This window comes from Mytilus edulis, chromosome 10 (assembly GCF_963676685.1).
Source record: "Mytilus edulis chromosome 10, xbMytEdul2.2, whole genome shotgun sequence".
NCBI lineage: Eukaryota > Metazoa > Mollusca > Bivalvia > Mytilida > Mytilidae > Mytilus > Mytilus edulis.
Genome location: NC_092353.1, coordinates 63,258,812 through 63,276,729, shown reverse-complemented (window position 1 = coordinate 63,276,729; position 17,918 = coordinate 63,258,812).

Genomic DNA, 17,918 nt, shown 5'->3' with positions numbered 1-17,918 from the left:
GAAATTCATGATTTTCAGATTGATAAAAATATCCATAAAATGAAAAATGAAAATAAATGAGTACACCAAGTTTGTAAGTACACTTTATTATTTGGTTAAAAACAGATATAAAATATATGTTGTAATCTTGATCTCAAATATTGACTGTAACATTTTAGGGCTTAGAATGTATGTCGTCATATGTTCCAATTTACAAAGCTTGTATTGAAATCGGGGTCATTGCACTTGGGTAAAGCGGATAGCTTAAAGTCGCAATCATACCTGGATATATGATATTGAATTATATAAATCAAAATTGCTTTAAAAGTTCAAATAATGATTAATTGGCATTGATACTGGCATAGATAATCTCTCTATATGTCAGTAAATCGCTTTATACCAAAAATATCCTAAGCTAAAATTACACAATTGATTCTGTTAAAAAAAACGAATCAATAATTCATTGGTCAATGAAAAATGTACCAATTCAGGTAAATGGCAGTTATTATCTTATACTTAGAAGTTCGTTTCTGTGTCTGTTACGTTTTTTGTTGCAATTCGGTGTTTCTGTTGTTCGATGTTTTCCTCTTATAGTTGATGTGTGTCCCTCGGTTTTAGTTTGTAACCCGGATTAGTTTTTCTTATTCGATTTATGAAACAGCGGTTAACTTATGTTGCCTTTATTTTGAACTAATTGTTTATAACGTGTCATCATGATACACATTTTCATGTTAAGTCAACTCTTTGAAGAAGAGTTCCTGATAAGAAAATGTTCAAAATATCATGAAACAGACAGTCAAACAGACACTCAAACAGACACTCAAACACAGTAGCAAAATAATGATCGGAATAATCCTTAGTGCACTCCACTTCTTTCGTACTAAGTGTAAAAGAAAATAGTAAATGAAAAATTAAATAATGTATCAAATTTAACCAACAACTTTAATTTGAAAACCGATTAGTTATTAGAAAATAATTATAAGTTTTAGATTATAAGCCAATAAATAATTTTTATATTATAGTTGTACATTTAAACTCTGTGAAACAAAACATAAGTCTAAAAATATAACTACGTTTTTATTAGAATAGATCAAACTAATTGTAAATAAGTAAAATTAAAACTGAGTACTTCAACTATTTAATTTTATTACTGCAAATAACATACGTGTGAATATGAGCAAGAGTATAAATTCGAATTTTACCGATGCAAAACTACAGGGTCCAGTTTCATCCTAAATAGAAAAAAGAAGATGTGGTATGGTTACCAATGAGACAAGAGAGGGACGAAAGATACCAAAGGGACAGTCAAACTCATAAATCTAAAACAAACTGACAACGCCATGGCTAAAAATAAAAAAGACAAACAGAAAAACAATAGTACACACGACACAACATAGAAAACTAAAGAATAAACAACACGAACCCCACAAAAAACTAGGGGTGATCTCAGGTGCTCCGGAAGGGTAAGCAGATCCTGCTCCACATGTGGCACCCGTCGTGTTGCTTAAGTGATTACAAATCCGGTAAATAGTCTAATTCGGTAGGTCATATTCATGAAAGGGAAGGGGATTGTAGTTACGACGTAAGGAACATATCCGATATCATTTGTGAAACGGTTATTCCATAACGGTCAACCAACTCGTGATGGCGTCCGTAAAATTTACGAAGGGATGATTTCAACTTCACCATTTGGAACTCTTGGTTTAATAGCTTCCTTGTGAGCAGCAAACCTCTATCAAGAAAATCATGATAGGAAATGCAAGCACGGGAATATCGTATCAATTGGGAGATATATACCCCGTATGCAGGTGCTGCTGGAATGTTGCTACTTAGAAATGGAAAGTTCACAATTGGAAAGCTGAAATCATCTCTTTTGTCGTAAAGTTTTGTTTTCAACCGACCCTCATTGTCAATTTCTAGATGTAAGTCAAGATATGAAGCCGACTTAACTGTATCTGTAGTATCCTTTATCTCTAGTTCGATTGGATAGATGCGTTCCACATAGTCACTAAATTTTGAATTGTTTAGTGAAAGAACATCATCTATATAACGGAAAGTAGAGTTAAAGGATATTGCTAACTTCTTATCTTTCTTCCTAAGAAGTTCCTGCATGAAGTCAGCCTCATAATAATAAAGAAACAAGTCGGCGAGTAGAGGGGCACAGTTTGTTCCCATTGGAATGCCGACAGTCTGTTGAAAAACACGTCCTCCGAACGTAACAAATATGTTGTCAATCAAGAAATCAAGCATCTTGATAATATCAGTTTCAGAGAATTTTTTGTTTGAATCAGAGTGATTCTTTACAAAGTAGGATTTATCCCTCCCTAAGACAAGATACTTGTATCTACGTTGGCCATTCTTTTTTATGAAGCAAAGTAATATCAACTCTTTCAATTTGTCTTTTAGTTTGGAATGTGGAATACTTGTGTACAGGGTAGAAAAGTCAAATGTTTTAATACTGTTACAAGATGAAAGAGAGTTAGATTGTATGTACTCTAAAAGATCTTTTGAATTTTTAAGTATCCACATCTGATTCACGCCACCTCTAGAATAGGCAGTTTCACAATAACTTTGAAGCCCGTCTTTGATTGCTGATAAAATAGATGTTAATAATTTAGAAAGAGGTTTCGTGGAGCACTTGGAAGACCCAGCAATATACCGTTGTTTGTAAGGACACTTATGTAGTTTAGGTATCCAATACAGTGATGGAAGATCCAGTTCTTCATCTTTGGTTGAAATTCCAAAGGAACATAGAACAGACCTATGATTATCCAGGATTTCCTCTTTGGTAAGTGTCGTGAGGGTATATGTTGAGTTACCAAGTGAATTGTCAATACCTAATTCGTTTATCAAGCAGTTGATGTAGTGACTTTTACACACAAAAACGATGTTATTTGGGGCTTTATCTGCAGGGACAACAACATATTTGTCATGGAGGTCGGATAGGTGTTTTGCAACATTTGGGTCTTTAAAGATTGACGTAGCATGGTTATTGATGGACCCATTCAGTTTCTTAATTCTGATTTGTATCAACGACCTCACTGCCTTAATCCATTCGGAAAGAGTGTCTACGTCTTCCTTCTCACGCTTAGCCCATTGCCTTGCATAATCCTCGACTGAATCCATCAAAATTTTAAAGTTGTATTTCCAATTGATGGATTTAGGCTCACGATATTTGGGACCTTTCGATAACACATTTCGTAGAGAAGTGTTATTAACAATGTTAAGGTCACCGGTAATAACGTGGCCAGCAGGATTATATGTGAATTTGGAACTAGCACAAGTGCAATCAGGAGGTTTAGACTTGAAGTCGTCAATATCGAGATCCTGCAAAACGCGTTTGTAATTGAAAATTTTAGTTGCAATAGGTTTGGTATAGGTATAAGAAATTATTGGTACAGACTGGTCTTTGAAATAAGGAGGTATTTTCGATTGCACTAATTTATGATGAAGGATATTGCCTAGGTTGACGCCATCGAGACCTTTGTTGGCAAAGGAAAGATTAAGAAAAGATCTTTTCTCTTTTTCATCTTTTCCAATGCGAACTGGCTTGAAAAGTCTGTGACTTGCAATATCCGAAATTATAGCTTCAAGTTTGTATTGGTTTGAATGAGGGTTTGTAACAGTGGATTCCAAATATAAATTGAACAGAGAATGAAGTTTCGAAAGGGGTAATGAATAAAGTTTCGTGCGAATGTGATGAATACCTAACGGCTTTTGTATGAATGGCAGCAAGTCATTAATAGAGACATCATGCAGAGAAGGTGATGTATAATGACGATGACCATGACTGCGTCTACGTCGAGGAGTCGAGTTGAAAATATTCATCACATTCACCGAGTTACACGAAGGACTAGATAGAATACCTATACCATCAATTTTGTCATTGCAGCCATAAGGTGTTGCAGTTCCCAATTGTCTAATCCAGTAGTCTTCTTTTTGTCTACGGAGAGTCGTTGAAAGATTAGGATTGTTAGAGCTATGGTATATCTTTTCGATAATGCGAACTGTCATAGAAACGATGGAATGATCGGGCTGATTGAAATGCTGGTATAGAATGTCGTTAGCATTAAGGTTAATGTCTGATCTATGACCGCACATACGTTTGTTAAGCCTTCCTTTCGTTTCACCGACGTATACCAATCCGCAAAGGTTGCACTCTAATCCGTAGACGACATTTATCGATTTACAATTCAGATCATCGTAACTTCTGGTAAAATATGACTTCTTGGTCAAATTGCTAGTGAATTCAGCATCTGTAATTAAAATAGCACAAGTTTTGCAGCCTTTGGTCTCACATTTTGAAATGCGACAGTGTTGTACTGTGTCATCAAACACCAAAATGTCTTTAAGGAGAACTGAACATGGCTGTATATGTGTAATATTGCTATTGTCACTAGGACGATGATCTGAATGAGTCGTGTTTGAGATATTTGTCATGTCTGGTGATGAGGGGACACCTGCCGTATCAGACGACACCGTGTCCATGGTGACGTCTGTTTCGGACCTTTTTATACTGGGCGACGTCCGAGCCAGTTTCCTGTTTAATCTTCGTAAGTTCATGCAATTGTAGTTTTGCTACTGGGCGGATGATGTCCTCGGGGACAAAATGTCCACCAGCAGAGACATCGACCCAGTGGTAATAAAAGAGGGACGAAAGATACCAAAGGGACAGTCAAACTCATAAATCTAAAACAAACTGACAACGCCATGGCTAAAAATAAAAAAGACAAACAGAAAAACAATAGTACACACGACACAACATAGAAAACTAAAGAATAAACAACACGAACCCCACAAAAAACTAGGGGTGATCTCAGGTGCTCCGGAAGGGTAAGCAGATCCTGCTCCACATGTGGCACCCGTCGTGTTGCTTAAGTGATTACAAATCCGGTAAATAGTCTAATTCGGTAGGTCATATTCATGAAAGGGAAGGGGATTGTAGTTACGACGTAAGGAACATATCCGATATCATTTGTGAAACGGTTATTCCATAACGGTCAACCAACTCGTGATGGCGTCCGTAAAATTTACGAAGGGATGATTTCAACTTCACCATTTGGAACTCTTGGTTTAATAGCTTCCTTGTGAGCAGCAAACCTCTATCAAGAAAATCATGATAGGAAATGCAAGCACGGGAATATCGTATCAATTGGGAGATATATACCCCGTATGCAGGTGCTGCTGGAATGTTGCTACTTAGAAATGGAAAGTTCACAATTGGAAAGCTGAAATCATCTCTTTTGTCGTAAAGTTTTGTTTTCAACCGACCCTCATTGTCAATTTCTAGATGTAAGTCAAGATATGAAGCCGACTTAACTGTATCTGTAGTATCCTTTATCTCTAGTTCGATTGGATAGATGCGTTCCACATAGTCACTAAATTTTGAATTGTTTAGTGAAAGAACATCATCTATATAACGGAAAGTAGAGTTAAAGGATATTGCTAACTTCTTATCTTTCTTCCTAAGAAGTTCCTGCATGAAGTCAGCCTCATAATAATAAAGAAACAAGTCGGCGAGTAGAGGGGCACAACTCTCCACAAGAGACCGGAAATAAAATCACTTATTAAACATGTTATTTATAAATTATATTAAAACGCATCAAATAATAATTTATAGATATGAAAACTTGATAGAAATTTGTGATAAAATCATTTTGTTATCACAAGTTGTGGAAAACCCTCTGTCCTATATGTTCTCCCATTTATTTGTATTGTATTCCTGCCATGTAATGTTGTCATTTTAGTGCGATATTTAATATTGCCATAAAAGCGAGAGGTTTTGCTAGCCACAAAACCAGGTTCAACCCACCATGTTTTTTTTCTTAAAATGTCATGTACCAAGTCAAGAAAATAACCATTGTTATATTATAGTTCGTTTCTGTGTTTTATATTCTAGGGTTGTGTTTCTGTTGTGTCGGAGTTCTCTTATATTTGATATGTGTTTCCCTCAGTTTTAGTTTGTAACCTGGATTTGTTTTTTTCTCAATCGATTTATGAATTCGAACAGTGGCATACTACTGTCGCCTTTATCTGTTGGACTGTTAACAAAGAAGTTTACTTATCCAATAAAAACTAGAGGCTCTCAAGAGCCGGTGTCGCTCACCTTGGTCTATGTGCATATCAAACAATGGACACAGATGACAGATTCATGACAAAATTGTGTTTTGGTGATGGTGATGTGTTTGTAGATCTTACTTTACTGAACATTCTTGTTGCTACAATTATCTCTATCTATAATGAACTTGGCCCAGTAATTACAGTGGAATAAAATTTCGAAAAATTTACAAAAATTTATGAAAATTGTTAAAAATTGACTATAAGGAGCAATAACTCCTTAAGGGGTCATTTGACAATTTTGATCATGTTAACTTATTTGTAAATCTTATTTTGCTGAACATTATTGCTGTTTACAGTTTATCTCTATCTATAATAATATTCAAGATAATAACTAAAATCTGCAAGATTTCCTTAAAATTACTTATTCAGGGGCAGTAACCCAGCAACAGGTTGTCCAATTCATCTGAAAATTTTACAGCAGATAGATCTTGACATGATAAACAATTTTGTCAGATTTGATACTGTTGTCAGGTCATTAAAGATTGCATATTTTGGCGTTAATATTGATTCACTTATAGGGTCTTTGCATCGGAACTAAACACATTTATTCAAAAACCAGTTGTTGGCATGACACGGGTTATGTTCTTCTCATATATGTTATGATGGTATGATACTAAACCCCTAACGGGAAGGATTGTGCCTGATGTTCATATGATGAAATCATAATCTTTCAGTCAGTTTAATTGAAGTCTGGAGCTGGCATGTCAGTTAACTGCTAGTAGTCTGTTGTTATTTATGTATTATTGTCATTTTGTTTATTTTCTTTGGTTACATCTTCTGACATCAGACTCGGACTTCTCTTGAACTGAATTTTAATGTGCGTATTGTTATGCGTTAACTTTTCTACAATGGCTAGAGGTATAGGGGGAGGGTTGAGATCTCACAAACATGTTTAACCCCGCCGCATTTTTGCGCCTGTCCCAAGTCAGGAGCCTCTGGCCTTTGTTAGTCTTGTATTATTTTAATTTTAGTTTCTTGTGTACAATTTGGAAATTAGTATGGCGTTCATTATCACTGAACTAGTATATATTTGTTTAGGGGCCAGTTGAAGGACGCCTCCGGGTGCGGGAATTTCTCGCTACATTGAAGACCTGTTGGTGACCTTCTGCTGTTGTTTTTTTCTATGGTCGGGTTGTTGTCTCTTTGGCACATTCCCCATTTCCATTCTCAATTTTATTGCTCTAAATGCTTTGGTTTCAGAGCTATAAACCAAATTCCGCATTTTACCCCTATGTTCTATTTTTAGCCATGGCAGCCATCTTGGTTGGTTGGCCGTGTCATCAGACACAATTTTAAAACTAAGTACCCCAATGATGATTGTGGCCAAGTTTGGTTAAATTTGGCCAAGTAGTTTCAGAGGAGAAGATTTTTTTAAAAGAATACTAAAATTTTAGAAAAATTGTTGAAAATAGACTATAAAAGGCAATTACTCTTAAAGGGGTCAACTGACAATTTTTGTCATGTTGACTTATTTGTAGATCTTGCTTTGCTGAACATTATTGCTGTTACAGTTTATCTCTATCTATATTATTATTCAAGATAAAAACCAAAAACTGCAAAATTTCCTTAAAATTACTCATTTGGGGGCAGCAACCCAACAAAAGGTTGTCTGATTTGTCTGTAAATTTAAGGGCAGATAGATTTTGACCTAATAGACAATATTACCCCATGTCAGATTTGCTCTAAAGGCTTTGGTTTTAGAGTTATAAGCCAAAATCTACATTTTACCCCTATGTTCTATTTTTAGCCATGGCGGATATCTTGGTTGGTTGGTTGGCCGGGTCACGCCACATATTTTTAAACTAGATACTCAAATGATGATTGTGGCCAAGTTTGGTTAAATTTGACCCGGTAGTTTCAGAGGAGAAGATTTTTGTAAAAGTTTACGGACGACGGACGCCAAGTGATGAGAAAAGCTCACTTGACCTTTCAGGTCAGGTAAGCTAAAAAATGGGAAAATGATGTGGACTAAAAAATATATCTTAATTTTGTCTACTTTTGGCCAGTTCAAACCACTTCGACTAGTGAAGTGTAAAAATATTCAAATAAATATTTTAATTATTCTAAAGAATCTCCCCATTTTTTAATTGGATACAATCACTTTTTTGAAATCTTTATATTGTGTAATACCACAAAAACATGAAAAAAAGTATGAGTTAATTCTGTTTTTTAAAAACTAAAATTACTAAATAACTTACTAAAGGAGTAGGTCCGATAAGGAACGGTAGTCCGGCCGATCGGTGAAAAAAATGCTCAAATAATGAGGAAAGCACCAATTTTTGCATGATGGTACATTTTTGTGTAATGAGCAATATTAGCTATGAACCCATCCTCAAAATTCAATATGGCGGCTTATTTCAAGATGGCTGCCGTACGTTCTAAAATATTTTTCAGTATTGCACAAACCACAAAGGATTTGATGCTGGGAGCACAAAAATCAACTTATTTGAATGACTTGGTGTACTTCGCAAGATTTTGTTTTGATCTATCTTTGAAGATATTATTCAGTGCCTATCTTATTTCTTAGATCGCAATATTTTGCAATTTGAGATATTATACTGTGAATTGAAAATCATTTAAACACATATCAGTGAAATGGCAGGAATTGAGGACAACAAGGAAAAGAACATTGAAATGGCAGAAACTGAATCACTTGGGGATATGGAGAAACCCACAGCTGAAAACGCTTTAACAGAGGACAGCTCAGAAATGACTATTGTACCAAGAATTTTTAGCAGATAGAAAATGCAATGCTCAAAAATCGGCTGAGATTTACCGCAATATAAAACATTTTTAGCAGATAGAAAATATAATGCTCAAAGAACAGCTGATATTTACCGTAATATAAATTTAACAGAGCGAAGCGCGAATTGATAAAATATATGTTGGTCTCATTACGATTCAAACTGAACAGAAAGAGGCAATGAATATTAATAACGAACAGATGGGAGCAATATCTCAGCAACTTCAGTCGTCTGAAGACAGGATAGACCACAAGGCTAGTGGTAATTGCTTGGCGGAATTGATGGTCAGACCAATAAGATATTCAATGTTGTGGTGAGACGGATGGACAAGCTGACAACAGCAGGGTACCTTTCAACAACTGGCATCTGTTGTAAATTAATTAGTGGACAATCGAAATAAAGAAGTTAAAATTCCTGCAATGGACACATCATCTAAGCCAACATTTGACCTTAGCAAGTACAATGCAAGTTTATCAAAAGTACACAACAAAATCTATGCCTTGGGTCTTTCCCAAATTGTAGTTCGCATGAACCATCAACCGCGCCAACTATGTAGAAGGTATCTTCACCTTAAGCCAAAAGTTCTATGTCAGGGCCCTTGGCCCTGCATGAGACAGTTTAAGTTATTCAACAACAATCTCCATTTTAGAACATACTATAAACCTCTAGTACTAATAAAAAATACCAGCAAAAAGCTTATATGTCTTCCGACGCATACTTACCATCTACTATGAGTCAATGATATTTGATTCAGAGCAGCACACCATTACAAAAACAATTGGCTGCAAGTGGATTCTATCAAGTTTCTCCAATGCTGAATGCAGTGCCTACTTACGGTATCATCCCCGTCGAGTCAATGGCAAACCCCACATTTATCACTCCAATTATGACAACCTCATCAGCTCCTAGAGCTCTAACAGACTTCCCATAACAGCAAGCTGAGACCACTGACCGATCAAAGAAAGGGTAGAGGAAACCAAAATAGTGTGGCAACAGCTCTTCTTCAGACTCCTCATTGGAGAGAGAATATACCCGATGGCAAGAACATCTTGGTGCAAGGGACCGGAGCCGAAGCCCACAGCTCCGAAAAATGCAAAAACTCAATTGAAGAGGATCCTTGAATTGAGAGGCGTTCATTTACCAATTTGAACGAACTGCCGGTAGATGAAATGGGAAAACAGGAAAATGTGTGTAGGCCCCAGATTGTCAGGCCGATGTTGGCTTTGAGTACGCTCGCAAGGTAAACGCAGATGATGATTCCAAGGCCTTAAAAAAAGCATTCATTTGGAGCAGCGCTTCAGCAAGAAAGACGATCAAACCAGATTGGAACCGACGCATTCCTTCGAGGATGTAAAGACAAATATTCTTCAAGGCATGTAATAGAGAGGAACTCAGAAACATTCAACAAGGCTTTAAAACAATTAAAAACCTCAAAAGCAAACAAGATGGCGATATATGTTTCAAAAAGTGCCAATTATGAACATCGACAAGTCTGCTTTGCTGATGGCGCAGTATCACCGACCGATAAAGGAAATATGATCAGTGCTTTGGATAATGAGGTGCATAACCTCACAAAAATTGTCACAAAACTAGATGATGTCATGCTTTCACATATTCAGCATAACCGTGGAAGATCACCAGTTCAATGGAAGATCACCTGATCAATATACACGTGGAAGATCTCCTGAGCAATACAATCGCGGTATATCGCCAGATAGAAACACACCCAAGCTATTAGTATATCGATCAGCAACACCCCCACTAAGCTATAGATCATATAGTCCATAAAGACAAAGGTTAGCATCTCCACGGACAAACTCCAGAAATCCCGGTTATTTCAGACAACGGGCACCTTCACCAGGATACGTAGCAAATTAAAGTCAACCCCAACAATGGAGTCTTTAAACAGCAAAGGGTCGGGCCAGTAGGCCAACGCACGATTCCAACGTCTATTGGCCATGAAACATCACCTCATTACAAAATCGAAGAGAGGCCCATGGTTTCGTCCGATATTTTCATTAGACGAACCGTTTAAAATAGCTTAGCAGTAAGAGGTACTATACATGACCAAAATGTGAGCATGATTGTGGACACTGCTGCAATGATAACATTAGTAAATGAGAAATAAATTCCGGCAGAAAATGGAGATTTGGAGACACAAGACAAGGTGCATTCGGCACTGCATCAAAGTTCAGACGAGTTACCTACTATTCCACCACATTTAACCGACATATATTAACGTTCAATCGACTCGTTTCAACCTATTTTATTCCAACCATTAAAACTGAAAGCTTTTAAAGAACAATTCCAAAAACATGTAACATATTGATTAACATTTAGAATTTCACTATTTGTTTTTGTATATGCAGCCATATTTGCAAATGTGTGTGATAAAGAAATAACCAATTTTTTTTTATATTTTTAAATTAATTGATAACAAATTCAAGAACATGAGGTCCCTTTTTAAGGAATCATTACTTTAATTTCCGAAATTATATAGAATACCTTTAGTACAATCTTGATATTTATACCGTTTTTCCGCCATCTTGAAATTGGCAGCCATAATGGACTTTTCAGAGTGGGTCCATAGCTGAAATCAAAGGGTATATAACCAAGAACTACTATGCAAAGTTTCATGCTTTCTTCATCAAGTGAGCAATTTTGCTCTATATACGAACTAGAGATAAAGGATACTACAGATACAGTAAAGTCGGCTTCATATCTTGACTTACATCTAGAAATTGACAATGAGGGTCGGTTGAAAACAAAACTTTACGACAAAGAGATGATTTCAGCTTTCCAATTGTGAACTTTCCATTTCTAAGTAGCAACATTCCAGCAGCACCTGCATACGGGGTATATATCTCCCAATTGATACGATATTCCCGTGCTTGCATTTCCTATCATGATTTTCTTGATAGAGGTTTGCTGCTCACAAGGAAGCTATTAAACCAAGATTTCCAAATGGTGAAGTTGAAATCATCCCTTCGTAAATTTTACGGACGCCATCACGAGTTGGTTGACCGTTATGGAATAACCGTTTCACAAATGATATCGGATATGTTGCTTACGTCGTAACAACAATCCCCTTCCCTTTCATGAATATGACCTACCGAATTAAGACTATTTACCGGATTTGTAATCACATAAGCAACACGACGGGTGCCACATGTGGAGCAGGATCTGCTTACCCTTCCGGAGCACCTGAGATCCCCCCTAGTTTTTGGTGGGGTTCGTGTTGTTTATTCTTTAGTTTTCTATGTTGTGTCGTGTGTACTATTGTTTTTCTTTTTGTCTTTTTCATTTTTAGCCATGGCGTTGTCAGTTTGTTTTAGATTTATGAGTTTGACTGTCCCTTTGGTATCTTTCGTCCCTCTTTTTTTTTGCACCAATCGGCCGGACTACGGTTTTGGCCTCAAATTTCAGGTTCATCTGACGAAAGAGTTTGACCATTTTTTAAACACTTAAGTGTCTATTTCATTTGATTCAATTAGTTTATGTGAAAGATTTTAACTGATTTAGTCATTTTAAACGATCCGATTCAAGCTCAAATATGAAAAATCTACCAAATATGCCCCAAAATGTCACTTTTCAGACGGTTTTTGTCAAAAATGAAAGTGGCCGCATCCGTGTTCATCCTCAACCTTTATATATGTTATGTATTAACATAAATACAACTTACATTTCAATATTAAGGATGAACATGAATGCGGCCACTTTCGTTTTACACGAAAACCGTCTTAAATTTAACTAAAATGCTAGAATTGTGAAGAATTCAGTAATTTAGCATGACTTAATGGTTCTAGTACCCAATATATGTGCATTGTATTGTCAAAAACAGCTCCTATTAATGTAGCAGAATCATTCTTATGTCCAATAAATAACTTAAAGTTTACATTTTAACAATTTTGTAAAACTGCTATATTTTGGGGCCAAAAAGGGGTCTTACTGGACCTACTCCTTTGAAGATCTGTCAAATGAATGTGCATTTATACATGTAATATTAGAAATATAATTAAGAAACGACTTCAGATCAAGAATAATTCCCCAAATATGCCTAGGCGTAAGCTTATTGCCTAGGATTTAAGCTTAATGCCTAATTTCATTTATTGCCGCTAACATATATAACTGGTGCATGACTTAATTTTGCAATATTTAATTTATAGGTTAGTTTTAGTGATGTAAGTACTTTTTTATAATTCGGGAATTATTTTTTTTTAAATGTTTTAAAGACAAGATGTTAGGTGCCACAGCAGTACAAAGAAAAGTTAGAAATTTTATAAGTTTCCTGACTGTGAGTATGAATGTAAATCGTATAATTATCATCCTTTTTAATGACAGTTTCAATTATAAGATACATTTCAGTTACAACATATTTTTAATCCTCAGCTAATATTTTGGTCCGGCTTTTTAACACTATTTTATTATGTCGGGGATATGTTCTAATAGCATGCCTTTAAAAGTTTAATAACTTAAATCAAATTCCCGTTTTGTTTATTTTATCGGAATGTTGGACATATTTATTATCTGTTGTTAATTTCTTTTTAGTAGTGTGAAGTTACAAATGTATTTATTTCCATAATAATATTATTAGAGATACAAATTTTACTTCAACTTATTTTTGGCTTTTTGTTTGTTTCACAATTCAACTTTTAGTCAGTTCCAATCACTGTGATAAATCCTTTCAATCTAGTAAATTCAGTTAACTCAGTTATAGAAACTCTTTGTTTTGAACTGTAGGATTATAATCCCTTACTAAGAACACGATTTACATTCATTCTTCACAGTTAAGAGACACCCAATCCTACAAATTCATTATGTCGGGGAAAGCAAAACGTTGATTTTGTTGAACGAGGAATACTGCTTTCTCAAAAGTTGCTAAGACAGGCCTATGAATCAATCAAATTAAGGTCATCACTGAAGATATGTTACGGTCGCCATCATGAGCTGATTGGCCATTATGACAAAAGTATGTCAGAAATCATATCTGATGTTCTTCCTCAGTCATAATAACCTTCCATCATTACCGAACTGAACAAAGAAATAACACGAAGCGTGCCTTATACGGTGCAGGAAATACTTACCCTTCCGTAGCACCTGATTTCACTCCCGGGTTTTAGTGGAGTTCGTGTTGTTTCTTATTTATTATTTGTTGATGTAAATGTCTTTTGGATTTGTGAGTCTTTGTTTACTCCTTGGTTTTGATTGTTATTGTCTTTCATTGGTCGAGATCACTTTGCTATATCTAAAGTAGAAATAACCGGTAGGACCAATTGAATTGGACAAGCCAGGTTAAATAAAAAATGCACTGAACCAATGAGAATAAATGTATCATTTTAATCGTGCATGCGGAACTAGCACTGAGGAAAGTAAATGCTAATAGTTATATAAACAAATAAAAGATACTTGAATTTTAATTATGCATTTTAAGAATAAAAAAATTACAATAAGAACACACAATATGGATAAGATTTGTTTTAAATATTGTGTTGAGGAATATCAAGTCCCCAGTTTCTATTGACGCAACATTGCCACATATAAGCACTCCTAGACAAAGATGTACTTCGCATACAATCTGATAAGTTTGTTCGCTTTGCCGGACATTGAGAAATGTAGAAAATATACAATCATCCATTACACATCTCGGGGAAATCTCGAGAGACTCCGACTTTGATAGCAATATTTATCTACATTAGTGTTGCCTCCACATCAAATTTAATTATAATCTTCGAGAGAAACTATCATCGATTCCTTTGTGTTATATTTTATATAAATATTCACCTTAAGTCAGATTATTACAAAAATTAAGCCTCCACAGGTCGCTTATAATGTCTATATTATCGGAACTAATAAAAAAAAGTTTTTAACAATACCACGAAGAAAAAAGTAGTGTTGTATACGTCGTGATACATAGATTAAAAGGAAAAACCAACTTTTTTTTAATTTGGTTTATAGAGTTTGATGACGTCATTTATTCCATTTTGATAATTATTCAAAAATATCTACTTTTGGCAAAGTATCAAATTAGCTTCATTTCTATTGATTTCTTGTTCTTATTTCAGGTCACTCTATATCGAAAAGGGATTTTTATTGTATGTTGTCATTCTGATTGCTTAATTATCAAAAGCTATTTTTTCATTTTGTTATTTAGTGTTAAGGATTTCTATCTATAACAGTTTTAGCTTCTTTTAATTTTTTTAAGTGATGGTAGAAAGAGGAGGCAAACGAATCAAGTCTCAATGACTTTATTCATTTCTGGAGAAAATACATCGACATAAAACATGTCCATATTTTGATGTAATCATTTCAAGGGATAAACAAAAGGGAAGATAAATAAAACTATATAAAAAAAACACAATAATACGAAGGATTGTTCTTATCCAAAGCATAGATAACCTTAGCCGTATTTGGCACAACTATTTTGAATTATGGGTCATCGATACCCTTCAACTTTGTATTTGTTTGGCTTTCTAACTATTTTTATCTTAGCTTCATGGATGAATCATATGTAAACGAAACGTGTGTCTGGCGTGTTAAATTATAAGCCTGGTACATTTGGTAACTATTTTTATCACTGGGTCGAATCCACTGCTAGTAGTCAGCACTTCGGTGGTAACATGAATATCAATTATATAGTAATTTTTATAAAACTACTGTTTGCAAAAGTACAAATTATTCGAAATCTAAAGATTTTCTTATCCCAGGCATATTTACGCTTAGCCGTATTTGGTACGACTTTTTGGAATTTTGGGTCATCGATGCTCTTCAACTTTGTACTTGTTAAGCCATCTAACTCTTTTGATCTGAGCGTCACGGTTGAGTCTTATGTAGACAAAACGTGTGTGGCGTGATTAATTATAAGCCTTTGATAACTATTATATATATAAAAAAAAAAAGATGTGGTATGATTGCCAACGAGACAACTCTCCACAAGAGACCAAAATGACACAGAAATTAACAACTATGAGCAAAGCCATAGCTATAAAAGGCCCCGAAATGAAAATGTAAAACAATTCAAACGAGAAAATTGACGGCCTTGTTTATGTAGAAGAAATGAACGAAAAACAAATATGTAAGAAATAACCAAACGACAACCACTGAATTACAGGCTCCTGACTTTGGACAGGCTCATACCTACATAATGTGGCGGGGTTAAATATGTTAGCGGGATCCTAACCCTCCCCCTAACCTGTTAACATCAACGTCCTTTGACTCTGCTGGTTAGTTGTCTGGCTATTTTGATACGGTATGCAGTGTATGATTAATTTGCAGCAGCGGCTGGTTTTGCTTATGGCAAATTACAATCCGTAAATAAGCTGCATTAGCTCAAAGACAAGACACGAGCCTAAGCAAGGAGAGTACGATTAAAGTAACGACATAACGTATATATTCGACACAAATATTGCGTCACGGTCACCCAATTTCTGCTGGCACAATTAAAACCCTCAATGTGATGAGTTCATTTTTACAATGAGGGACTCTGGTTTAGTAGCTTCTCTATAACCACCCCTCTGCAACAAATAAATACGGGTATAACAAAGATGTTGTCAATATTAAAGCAATCAAACATCTTGATGACGTTACTTGAACTTGTTTCTAAAATTAGAGCGCGTTTCTATTATCATAAGCAGGATATTTCTACGCTTGCAATTCTTTTTATGAAACAACAGTATTTTTGTTATGAAGGAAGCAAAAATCATAACAGGAATCCAGATCATAAATTTAAAGCAAACGTCGAAGAGCTGGACAAAATTGAAAAGACATAAAAATAGATTTTAATCAGATAAAGTTACCGATAAACACTTTAACGAGTTTTATCCTGTATTATTTTGGAAAGAATATCGGTATTTTTTTATCATTGCAATTTTTTGAATTTCGTATTTACATGTTATTGTCACAGTGTTGAGATACTCATTGGTGTGTGTTACAATAGGGAGCTAATTCTCCATCAACCAGAGATTTCAACTCAATGATAATTTTAGCATTGATAGGCTAAAGGGATCATTAAATTGGTTAATGAAATACAAATGACATCACAGATAATCTCTAAATTTATATATTTTTTTCGTCGCATTCATAACTTGAAAAACTGTGTAAATGATCGACCAAAGTCCGTTTTCAGAGACAAAGAGGCTATAGAATGTCTATCATCTATTCAAGATAAGTATGTTGTTGTTCCTGCGTACAAAGCTTCAAACAATATTGTCTTTATATGTAAATCGTATTACTACGAGTGTCTTGTAAAAGAATTAGGAATAAACGAGCACACAGGTAATCCCACATACAATAAAATATCATTTGACAAGGATGAGATTTTGGCGAATCATAAGTCCTTCATGGCTTCAATGAACATTGCATTGAACAACAATTCGGAGGACTTACCTTGTTTGTATTAGACACCTAAGCTTCACAAAATTCCGTACAAATAACAATACATTGCCGGCTCATCTGCATGTTCCACTAAAGAATTGTCCATTACTTTTGATTAGATTGACTAAACTTCTGTCCGCAGTGAAAGAGGGTCTTCAGAAATACAGTGAAACTGTTTACTCGCGTAGTGGTATTAACCATATGTGGATTCTTAAAAACTCTAAAGAACTTCTGGATAATTTATATATCTCCCAATTGATACGATATTCCCGTGCTTGCATTTGCTATCATGATTTTCTTGATAGAGGGTTACTGCTCACAAGGAAAAAGTAAAAACACAAAAATACTGAACTCCGAGGAAAATTCAAAAAGGAAAATCAAACATGAAAAGGCAAAATCAAAAGTCCAAACACATCAAACGAATGGATAACAACTGTCATATTCCTGACTTGGTACAGGCATTTTCTAATGTAGAAAATGGTGGATTGAACCTGCTTTTATAGCTAGCTAAACCTCTCACTTGTATGACAGTCGCATCAAATTCCATTACATTGTCAACGATGCATGAACAAAACAAACATACTCAAAGAGTAAAAATGTCAAAAATAGGGGTACAACAGTCAATATTGTGTTATCATCTTAATATCACTACATAAACAACAAATGTAACAAAGTAGCACAAAAAGGCATACATCAAATTTAACA